This window comes from Dendrobium catenatum, unplaced genomic scaffold (assembly GCF_001605985.2).
Source record: "Dendrobium catenatum unplaced genomic scaffold, ASM160598v2 fragScaff_scaffold_1284, whole genome shotgun sequence".
NCBI classification, from domain to species: Eukaryota; Viridiplantae; Streptophyta; class Magnoliopsida; order Asparagales; family Orchidaceae; genus Dendrobium; species Dendrobium catenatum.
Window position 1 is genome coordinate 2,304,899 of NW_021319746.1, and position 13,121 is coordinate 2,318,019.

Here is a 13,121-nt window from a genome sequence, read left to right on the forward strand (position 1 = left end):
TAAGCTTGAGATAGTGGGAGGAGTATTTGTTTGGATTCTTTTCAATTTAGTTTATTCATTTTAACGTTCAAGTTTTTTTATTTGAATTGTTATTGGTTTTATTTATGAAACTGATTGTTTTGTCAATTTGTTCATTGAATACTTCATTTCTAATGGATAGAAGTGTAGTAATTAGATACTCATCAACTACTAAGTCAATGATTTTCTATGTAGCTAAGACTTTCTTTGATACTACTGTGCACTTGTTTAAGAACTTGTTGAAATAAAAATATTATAATTTTTTTGATCATAAATTTATAATTAGATAATAAGGATATTTAACATGAATTGTTAGATTAAAAAGAAAAAATATATCGGATAAAATAAAGATTGCAATAGCACACTATAGGAAAAATGTGAATTACAATTGGAATTTTTTAGGGGCATTTCAAACGGAATTTATGATGGATTTCAACTAAAAATTTTCCTCTAGAATTTCCGACAAAATGTCTGTTGGGAAATTTTCCGTTGGAATTTTCGGTGGCCTTTTTTTTCGTTGGAACTTTCCAATGGAATTTCCGGCAAAATACCAGTGGAAATTTTCCTAACTATTTTTGGCGGATTTGTGAAGAAATAAATTAATATTATATTTTATTTTTTCTTAATTTTAATATTTAATTCTAATTAATTTGTAATTTTAAAATTTTATTTTAATTAATTTTAATTTAATTTATTATTAATTTTAATATTTTATTTTAATTAATAAATTCATTTTAATTTTCATATATTTCTAATTTAAATATAAAAGAGTAACATTCAAAACATTTTTTTCCTTTATAGTGGAGTGCTTGGGCGTTTGATGACCTTCCCGATTAGTAGAGTTCAAATCGCACACGTGTCACGCGTGCGAGCAATGCTGAAGGGCAGCCAGTGAGGCTGAAGCCAGCACAGACAGATGCAGACAAGTTAGGGGCATTGCCGGCGAGGAGGCGAGCATATAGTCAGCTACGACGGGCAAGGCGTGTAATGCCCCAAGATTTAATTTTGAACAATTGTATATTTATCATTTTAAGAATATACTTGAGCTTCTATAAATCATCAATATAAATAATAACCAGTGAAAGCAATTAAAATCATATACATCAAGATATTTTATTATTTATTCACCCAAATTGTCATTTATGCTAGCTAGGAGATCACTACAATCACTAATCTATTACAAGCTCCTTACTATAAAAGAATAAATGAAAATAAATAATAATTAAAAAACCTGAGGATCTTTAACAATCTCATTCCAACTGGTTATGAATCCTTTCCTGGCCTGAAATCATTAAAATCCACATAATGAACTCAAAAGCCCAACTATATTTCAAAACCCACTAAAGTTTTCAGTTTAAGGACTAAAGAATCAATATGATATGTTTATTAATAAAACTCATTAGCAATGATCTGGATGTGTGGGCATAATAATTAAAATCCACATAATGAGCTCAAAAGCTCAGCATTTTGATTCTAATATAATCAATAGCAATCAATATAGTTAATGATCAAATATTATTAATAAAACTCAAAATAATCAATAATAAAAGTAAGGAATCATTATAATGAATCTAAAAATTCAATAAATCATTAAAATAATGATGTGGAAATCATTCATAAAGCTCTAAAAGATTCTATCTTATCTATTCGTATGCGTCATCTATTTATATATTATCAATGCATCCAATATTATCAATGCATCTGTCAATATCATCAGTGCTATCAATATATGTATGCATCAATGTATGACTTAACAAGGCAAGACATCCAGCTTTAATGTTGTATTTTCAATATCTTTTATCCCAACTGATTCTCAGTTGGTCATAAGTTATATCAATTATCACTTATCCAATTAATCAATTATCATATTCAATTAATCAAGTTTTATTACAGGTGACTTCATTAAATCAATAAAGAGTCATCACTCTCTGCCCGTCGGCGTAATCGATCATTTGTTACATGCTACAATAAGGATAACACCACAATCATCTTTAAAGAAAAGCTCGTCGGCCAACCTTCTTACGTAGGGTATTATGTTTTAACATCCAACCCATTTTATAGTGTTAATAGCCAGCCTTTCTTACTTATGCAAATATCACAATCAAAATATTGTAGAAATTAATCAATTCAAATCAATATAAAAAAAATCTATATAATAATTAAAATAATTGAAAACTAAATTGATATTTGAGTTACTTATAACAAATAGATGAAATCTCTGAATAAAATTGACGAATGAAGAAGCACTGAACAACATTCTCTCTCTCTTCCCTCTCACTTCTTTGATAAGGTACGACACTAAAATTCAATTTTTTTATTAAAAAAATCATTTGAAAAATCAGATTATTTTAGGGAGAGCGGGCGCAGGCAGCTCAGGCTACAACGACTTGGTGGGCACCTAGGAAACAGGGCTGAGAGGGCTGCAGAATTTTTTTGCTGGAAGGGCTGCAGAATTTTTTTTTTTTTTTTAGATATATTTTTTGTTGGAAATCAAACATTTTCACATAGTCGTACAAGAAAGAATCAAAGTTTGCAATTCACTTTGTTGGGTCACCTTCAAGCTTGGTGAAAATAGGAGAGTGGTAATTTTTTTATTTCTTTTCATTTAGGACTCAACTAATGAATAAGAAATGAAAGTACCTATTATTAGCACCTTATCACCAAGTAGTCTCCTATCCAAATCTAGAGAGTATAGTGAATCATGATCATTTCATACTTTACCCATATGAGGAATATGAGGAACTTAGGATGTGGATTAATATGTAAGGTATTATTTGCAAGTGGTGTTAAAATATAGCTATAAACTAGCATGGGCAAACAAAATAGTTTTAGCTTCTAGAGAAAAATCACTTAGACTCTAATTTTGAGTGCAAATCTCAATTGATAAGAAAGAATAATAATAGCCTATAAGATAAGTAAAGATTTGATCATTTGAGCATATCTCTTAATTCTTAATATAATTTTTTTTTAAAATTTGGATGTGCATTCAAGTAACTAGAAAAATTATGGCTAAAGATTATTGCATAATGAGAAATATTAAGAATGCCTTAAAATGTAACATTCTCCCAACAATTATAAGATAATGCACCTATCAACACATCCTTTTGAATTCAAGAAGTAACATCAATTTCTACTAGGACCCTAGCCATTGAAAGCCTAGAAAGATGACCAATTGCACAATCAACTTACAAAAGTTTATCAAAAATATATCCCAAAGAGTATAGAGTTGATTGATTAAAGTGTTGTAAATATAACAAAGAAAAAGTCACCCATGGAAGGGTGATAGGTAGTTCCATTAAAGCAATAAAATGAGATGATATTTCAACAATATATTGGAAAGCTATTGACATAGTAGGTACAATGGGTGAAAAGTCTGTAGTAGTATGATTTTAAAGAAAAACTTATAATGATATGATGATAATAAAAAAATCTAATTGAATATTCACAAACCAATTGAAGATTTGATTAGAATTTATGAATGACATCCAAGTTGGGATGACCCACAAATAATTTGCTAGCAATAAGTAAGAAATGATTTAGCAAGTTCAAAGACATCATCATGAGTGCAAATGAGCACAAGTTTGTCTTGAAACATATATGCTTGCTTATGCAAATGTGAAACTTTGTTTTGTTAAAAAAATAATGAGGATTGAGTGAACAATGATGGCAACATACTCAAACCAAGGTACTTACTCCCCCCCTCAAAGATGACCATATCGATTGAAATAGGGGGTGGTAATAATGACATGGAGGGAACCATCATAACCCTATGACCTATGATAAAGAAAGATGATTGAGTAATTAGGATAAAGGAAATGGAAAGTTGAGAAGGGCAGAGCAAATGAGGTAAGCACACATATAAAGTAGATCTAAAATAAGGAATTTTAGGTGATGTTCAGAGGGGAGAGCAATGTTTGGTAAGTGAAAAGGAGGGTTAATCTGCAAGCCTAAAAGATTCGACAACAACCCTAGAGGGAGCCATTAGCTTTAGAAAACCTAGCCTATACAGAAGAGCTAATGCAATCATGTATGTGAGCATGGGATGAGGAAATAAAGGCGAGTGACAAGGTTGCTTTCTAGAAGAGAGTTGAGGAATCTTGGCATGGATGCATGCTGGAGGGAACTTTCATGTGTAGTCGGGGATTCACATCAAGAGATGCTCGCAAGATGCATTAAGGGATAATGGTGGAAATTGCTTCCAATAGTTGAGTTGCAGGAGCATGTTGTTGAAGGGCATTTGAGTGAAGGCATATTCAATTATAAATATCATATTTAACTTTATAGATATATAAAAGATAGGATTTATTGGTAGTGAGGGCACTTACTCTTTTATTTGTTTTTTTCTAGCATGCTTGTTATTTTTTGCTGCCCAATTGTTATATTGATGGTATTTAATTCTTTTCCAATGCCATCAGTACGCTTGGCTATCAATACAAATCTCTCTTTCTCCTTACTTCTTGATTGGTATTGTGATGTTAATGGGTAAGGGTCATTCTAATAACTATATTAGATCTTATGCAAATGCGATTAGTAGAAATGCTTCAAAATTTTGCTCTTCCTCTTTTAACTAGAGGATTTGGGGCTCTTTAGTAGTTAAAGCATCATTTGTTAACATTTTTCTCCTTAACTTTATCTTTCATGAAATTTACTATATATCAAGAAAAGCTTCCTCTCATTACTTTAACATGATCTAAGATACAAATTCTTATTAAATTTTTATTTTTCTCTTGTTTGAACATTCTTTTGGTAAACTAATATGGAAGAGATAATGAACGATTTTCAATGGCATAACTCTTTTTTCTCAATTTTTGTTGGCTTAATTGAGTATCCCATTGTCTTAAGAATGGAAAATGAAAAAAAAAAGTATTTATGATTTTTCTAATGTTATGTTTGGTTTTGGGATTTTTTATTCAACTCATAAAATAGATTTAATGCCTCTTTAATTTACATTTTCTTAATTTTATCTTAGGATCAATACAAATTGATCTAGTTCCCTAATAATCTTTTCCCTCTACATCCTTGGAGGTTTGTCATGTGACATCTAGTATTCCTTATGTTTCTTTGGTTGATTGTGTTTGACCTACTTAGTAACTATTCATATCTTTCAGTATGATTTTAAAATTTTTTCCCAATAAAAAAAAGTTTGTGTTGTAATGTTGTGAAGCTTTGGGTAAGCACCAAGGTACTCTTGCAAGTCCTTATATTACATTATGTCTAGGGTGCACCATTATGGCACTGTAGTCTAGTGCGTAGGTGATATCTGCTATATCAAATTTTTAAAAGTGAGTGCCTAAAACAAAATAGGGTAGCGACTCAACACTATCAAGCACGTAGGTGTTGACTAACATGGTGTTTATTTGTTACAAGTTAAATCTTGAGCGTGCTTTATCATTTGTTGAAATTTCATTTCCTTTGTCCTTGGATTCTTTTATGATTTATTTACTCAATTTTGTTTTTTGTAAGTTGAACCTATTTCTATCATAACATAAAATTGACTCTAAATTTATCTCATTTTACATAAAAATCCACCACTCATTGAGCCTTATAATGGAGTGGTTGTTGAGCTTATGTGAGCAATACCTAGTATTTAGAGAACTTGAGAGATTATTGGTATATTATGAGCCTAGTGTTGCAAATCTAAATTTATGGATTAGATTTTTTTATGATAGCAAACATTCATAATTGTCTGTGACTGCTTTGCCTACTAACTTTTCAGGTCCATAAGATCGAATGCAACTCAAAGTCAGCTCAAGATTGGGTAGATTTAGTTTGAGTCAGTTTGTAATTTTTCCTTTCTTGAGTCCATTATAAAGTGGTTCCTGATGCTAAGTAACCTTGCACACACACACTTGAGGGTTTTTCTGTTGTTTTCTGTTTTGAGTATATTGTCCTGGACGATGTTAATATCGGCCAGGACTATCCGACTAAAAACAGAAATCCTAATTAGGGCATCCTGGTTAAGACAGCAATCATTAAGCACATCATCCTGGATGATCCTTGTATCAGCTAGGACGATAGGCTCAAATCAGAAATAATCAGCTACCATATCTATTTAGGTAAGAATTATTTTTGCCTAGGCCAATCCATTACATCGGTGTGAACGATTTAACACAATTATGCCTAAATTAATCTGGTAATTAAGGATAGTAATTAAGGCTTGATTGATACGAAAACATTATCTTAGATGATCGCAGGATCATCCGGGATGATCAGTTCAAAAAACCTTGGTTGCACCTGCACGATAAAACATCGGCCAGCTCTTTTCCTCTGTTTTGAACTAATCATTTGGGACGATTGTGAGATCGGCCAGAACGATCAAGCTAACTTTGGATCATCCAAATCCCCTTTTTGAGCGATTGTCTGGCCAATAATATGTGATTTAAATAGATCGTACAAGATGATATATTATCATCCTGGATGATGTGAACAAAATTTCTTCTGATCGTCCCATATCGTCTAGGTTGATTGAGCTTAATTTGTACGTATCGTATAGAAAGATAGAAATATCATCATGGACGATAATTTCGGTTCTTGAAATTCTATTTAAAGGACCTAAATTTTCTCATTCTCAAGACCTTGAGTGTTGTCTTGACCTGAGAGAGCCTAGGGAGAGGGAGAGAGAGAAGAACTTATGAGGTCGAGTTTGTGAGAGGGTTCACAAAGGTTGCTCCAAGCAAGATTCCAAGTCATCTTCTCCATTCTTCATCCTTCATCCTTGGGAGGTTCTTGGGAGGTCTACTTCAACAAATGGTCAGGGTTCTCTGCCCACTTCAGGAGAAAGCAAAAGGAGTCGGTTCTCTGGCCGCTTCAAGAGGAAGCAAAAGGAGTCGGTTCTCTGCTGCACTGGGGTTGGTGAAAAAGAGTCTGTTGTAAAGGCTTCTTTACCTAGCTGTGGGATCTAAAAGAGAGACACTTAGTTAGTTCAATACTCGGAGGGTGCCTCCAATGAGTGGACGTAGGTCAAGGTCTGACCGAACCACTATAAATTTGGTGTGATCTTTCTTTGTTTTATTTTCGCATTTAATTTCTGCATCAATTACCCTTTGTTGTGAATTGTTTTGGTTTTAGTTTTGTGATTTGCCTAAGAAAGATTTTTAAAAATATCAATTCACCCCCCCCCCTCTTGGTTATCCTCAGACTAGTTCTTAAGGGCTTAACATCCCTAACGAACTTTCACTTAGAGTCAAAGTGTTGACATAAAATCCAATTTTTAGGCCTATTTTACTCACTCTCCATCCTTCCTTACATAGACTCTTCATAATTCCTTGGATAAAAAAACTATCTTCTAATGTGTACATCACATGTGGCTATTAGAATGTGAAAATTATGAGAACATGGTGGAATGCATGCTGAATACTAGAAGAATGTGGTGTTAGACTCTCTTTGCAAGTTATTATAGGTTAGAATGCCATAGTATTATGTAGCGAAATGGTAGAGGAAATAGAGATATGAGCTAAGATCAACATTGTGTTTACGAGTAATGGAATAAAAATCTTGCTTTTATTTATTTATTTTTATTTTTTTTTTGGAGAAAGTGACTATAATGATCAAAATGGCATGAAATTACCTTCTTGGAGTTTTCTTATTAATATTAATGCATCAAATCTTTCTTTATCTTGTACAATTTTTTTTTAATGGGAGAGAAAGGGTAAAAAAAGTTGAATGGGAGAATCTAAGTAAATAATGGAGAAGCTAGAAAAATCTTAGAGGCACCTAAAATTATTTTACATATCCCTTTAGAGGACTAGTTCAAGATGATATTGACCTTTGGAAGGGCATGCTTTTGTTTTTTTATAATAATTGTATGAGGATGCATAATCTTTTGACTATAGAAGTGAAATGAATCATCAAACGAAGAGGTTGGACATGTTATTCTATACTTGTTGTGGGAATGATAAGCAAAGAAGACAATGGGAAGAGGAGGGCTTGTGGTTAGCATTACCATTTTAAGAAGAAAAGATAATGAGCATTCACGATGATTGCATGAGAAAGATATGTGATGCTTGAGAAAAGCTCTAAATGATTCCTCCCTATATCGCAACGTAAAGCGATAATGGGAAAACTTTACATGTGGGAGTTTTTTTTTGCAATTGTTGGGGATTTCATTAAGAGAAAATACGTGGATTTTTAAGTGTGAAATTTATTTTGACACTGAAGGGAGAATTGGATGAAGAAGATGCTAACAAAAAAAGGAAAATACAAGGTGACTTTGACCACAAAATCAACATGATGCTATTTTCCTTCTCTCTTCTTCATTCTTATCAATCTTTTTATGATGAAGTTCATGGGTTTTATGAATTATATTTTCAAATTCACCATGAAATAGCTTATATTTCTAGATTTATGATGTAATCAAGATAAATATTAAAAAAATAAGTTTGATTCCTTATGTTTAATATTTGATTTACTTTGAACTTGTTAGAGTTAATTTAGTAACCATTGATCAATTTAAATTTTACATGAATTGATTTTTAAAGATTTATTTTGGGATATAAAGTACATTAACAAGTAATTAGTTCAGATAGAAATATCCTCAATTGGGGCTTGCAAACTTTTGAGAATGGAACTAAATTTAATAATAACTTTATATCTAATTGATGGCCTATCTTTCTAATAATGTAATCAAATCAAACTATTGAAGAATATGGTTTTGATGAAAATATTATTAACCCCTTGAGCCATAAACTTTGATAGATTTTGTTGAATCCCATTTTATTTGGTGGAAGATACCGGATCATACTTCATGCCACCTATGAACTTAAGGCCTGTGGAAAGAATGTAATGATGTTTGAGTATGATAGAAGAAGAAAAGAGGTGAGCTTGAGAGAGGTGTGGAATTAGTAAAAAAAAAAATTATTATTTAAGCCATATGTAAAAGAGTAATCCTAGTGAGTTCTCTCCGTTATAGAGCTTGAATGAAAAAGGAAAAAAAATGCTACAATATTTTATGGATCTAATCATGTAATTTTAGATATGACCTCTCTCATTCTTCTCGCTATTGTACTATGTTCTTACATATGTTTTAGAACAAAGAAGAACCTTCTTCAAAATGAATCCTTTTCAAAAGAAAAGTTGTTTTCATGAAGAAAAATAATAATCCTCATCCCACAAAAAAGTTTTTATTTTTTTATTTTTTATTTTTTCCTCTTTTCTCTCTATCCTTCCTCCCCCTTTTATAGGATTCAAAAAGATGTAGAGATAGTATCCTAGATATGGGGGTTGTCCTATCAGTCTTTTATTTAAGTCACATGTTGGTGCCGAGTATAATGGTTGTTGAGAAGGGCGAGTCAAGTCAGATCCGATGAAGATCTGGAGTCGTCCTTCTAATGTGAGGAGGGGTGAGTAGAATCTACATGTAGTCATCAAGTTGACGTGAGAGAGGTCTTTGAAGAGGTGATGTGTGTCATTGGCTTCTTGGATATATCTCGCATAACAGGGTTGACTATGGCTTAGAAAGATAAAGATATGTCTGGCTAAGCGAGGAACTTATGAGGTCACCCCGGTATAGTGGGGGACAGTTGCTTCAAGGTTGTGACCAGTGTTGTTCCTCTATGCTCCAATATTAATCTCCTTTCAACTCCTAAGTGAGTCTCTGGATAAACTATCCTAAGAGAGGAGTGGGTCCTCCTTCCGCGTAACCCACACTTTACTTGCTTGATACTTGTGAATGTATACATGCATAAGTAGTCATGAGTGTATAATTTTCATAGTAACAAATTAGAACATGATGATATAAAGGATACTTCGAGGAAAAAAAATTGAAGAATATATCTCTCAAATGCTACAATATAAGTGATAATGGTTCATCATCCTTAGAAAATGATGACGATGAAATGGCTCAATATATTTGACAACTTGGAATGATGTTAAAAAAGCCTTTATAAAGGAAAGGGTAAAATGTTCAATAAATTTTTTTTAAAAATAAATTAAAGATCCGCTCTACATGTGAAGATGGGCATATTCTAATGTGCCAAATTAAATACTTGTATTGTTTGAAAATTTTTAGTAGAATTGCAAATCATGGCTCAACTACCTTTAGAAAGACTATACAATATAGACCATATGCACACAAATATTTTAGGTGCAATACTTGTGGTGTCTATGATATGTTTCTAAAAAGTGTAAGGGAAATTTTGCACATAAAACACCTCAATATATTTGGATTCCTAGGCACACATATAGATTGGTAGCTAGATTCCTTCCTACAAATTTTGATCATGTCATTCTCTCCATCGATGGATGTAAATTAATTTTGGTTCTCAAAATGACATATTAAATTTTGTGTAGGTAAGCCTTCACTCTAAGACCTATGAAAGTGTATGGTACTTGAATAGTGGATGCTCAAGACATAGGATGGGAGACTGTCAATATTTACTTTATTGGAATCAAGAGATGATAGTTAAGTTTCATTAGAAGATAATGCCAAAGTGAAAACAATTAGAGTTGACACTTTAGCTATTGGCTCCAATACCATTGGGAAGGTCCTACTATTTCATGGATTAAAACATAATCTCATCAATGTTAGCTAATTATTCGATAAAGGGTATGGCATCCAGTTCTCTTTTTCATAATGAATGATTAAATTCATGGTTGAATTTTACTTTACTAGTCATACATAAATAATTTTTTCTTTCTTAGTATGATGTTTAAGATTGACATATGTTTGAAATCTAATTTTTTAAATCCTTGACTTTGGCATAGACATTTCTATCATGGAAGCATGCATACCATATCTAAACATTCTAGACAAGAATTGGTTGTATGCTTGCCCAAACTTGATTCTTTTAAGGACAAATTGTGAATTGATTGTTAGTTAGGAAAATAAATTTGTATATCCTTTAATCCCAAATATCAAATTTCTACCTCAAAACCTTTAAAGATATTGCATAAGAGCCTATTTGGACCAATCTTACACATTATTTTAGGAGGGAAAAGATATGGATATATCATTATAAATAATTAATCAAGATTAACTTCCGCAGCATTCCTAATTATCTATAGTGATGTAATTTTGGAGTTTATTAAATTCGTAAAAAAGATTTCAAAGAGAAAAGAAGTTACCTATCACATAAGTGATCATAGAGAAAAGTTTAAGATTAAAAAATTGAAAATTTTGTATTAAACTAGGGATTACATATGCCTTCTTATGCTTAGGAAACCATGGAAGAATGATGTAGTTGAAACGGAAAAATAGAATCATATCAAATACAACAAGAATAATGATTAGTGAATATTTCTTTCCTAAATTGGGTTGAAGCAATGAATAAACCATGTTATGTGATGAATACTATAAAGATTAGATCAACAATCAAGAATACCCAATATGATATTTTGAATGAGAAAATATAAAATATGTCATACTTTTATGTATTTGGATGTAAATATGTTATATTAAAATAAAAATAAAAAGACTAATCAAATTTGTCATGGGATTGGATGAAAGAGTGTTCTTAGCTTACTCAAATTATAATAATGCTTATAGAGTTTTTAATAAAAGAACCTTAGTTGTTGATGAATCTATGCATGTGAAATAAGATATGATATTATCTAGGACGAGAGATTTGGATGTGTGGGCATTAATGTGTTAGAAATCTAGCTCTATATATGCTAACAAATAGTAGTGAACTTCTTCCTACACTTGAATTTCCTATAGAATGGAAGTACTCATTAAGTCATCCTAAAGAGCTTATTTTACATAGTTAGGATTAGAAGCCAAATTAGAGAAGAGGTTGATCTTTTGTATTCATTTCCCATGTTGATCCTAAGAATATAGATGATGCATAAAAGATGAATCGTGAGAAATTGCTAAAAATGAAGAATTGAATCAGTTTGTATGAAATGAAGTTTAAAGGCTAGTGTGTAGGCCCAAATATCAACATATAATTGAAACAAAAGAGCCTACAAAATTATGTCTGAAGATTTAGGCATTAAATTTAGAAATAAGGATAGATTAATAGCTCAAGGGTATAGTCAAATTGATAGGATTAATTTTGAAGAATCATAAGTTTTGGTAGATAGATTAGATGTCATTAGATTTTTATTAGCATTTACTTATTATAGGTTTTTTTACTATACCAGATGGACATAAAAGTACTTTCTTAATGGTATTACACATGTAGAACAACTACCTAAATTCATTGATCTTTTATATCTCAACCATGTGTTCAAATTAAAGATGGCACTTTGAAAGCATTTCTGTCATTGTCTGTCCTAATTCTATTATGAGAGATTAAGCTTATTCTTCTCTAGATTAGGTTTTAGTAAAAGCATGGTTGATAACGCTTTAGAGCATTAGAAATAACAACATAGTAACTTAGATCTGTGTAGATGATATTCTATTTGGAGCCACATAAGAATCATTATGTCATGATTTTCCCACAAAAAAATGAGTAAGGAATATGATATGAGTTTAATGAGAGATCTTATTATTTTCTTAGACTACATGTAAAGAAAAATGATGATGGAATTTTCATCTCCCAAACTAAATATATTAATGATCTAGTTACAAGATTTAACACGAAAGGATTCAAATTAATAGGCATCTCTATGAGCACAACAACAAAGATAAGGTTGATAGTGGAATGTTAGTGGATAATATATTATATATAGAGGTATGATATCAACCTTATTATATTTGACAATGAGTAGATTAGACCTTGTGACTGTTATAGGAATTTGTGTTGATTTTTAATCAAGTTTTAAAAGTGTCCCATTTGTTAGGTATAAAAACAAATGTTCACCTAAATTTAGATTATTGTATCCTAAGTATGAGTTATCATTTAAATATATAGAGTACATTGATGCCGACTATGTAGGGTGTAGAGTTGATCAAAAAAGCCATATACTTATTAATTCTTATGACTTTCACTTATATCTTGGTCTAATAGGAAGCTAAATTCAACTGCTTTATCCACTATAGAGGCATAGTATATTGCTTTAGGTAGTTGTTTCGCATAGTTACTATAATAACCCATATTCTAACCTAGTGAAATAATTTTCTCATGAGACCTTAAAAGTCCAAATCATAAATTATATGTTTTATAAGATAGATATAATTGTGTACTAATAATAATAATTTTTTTTTATATAATTTTTTGGTACTG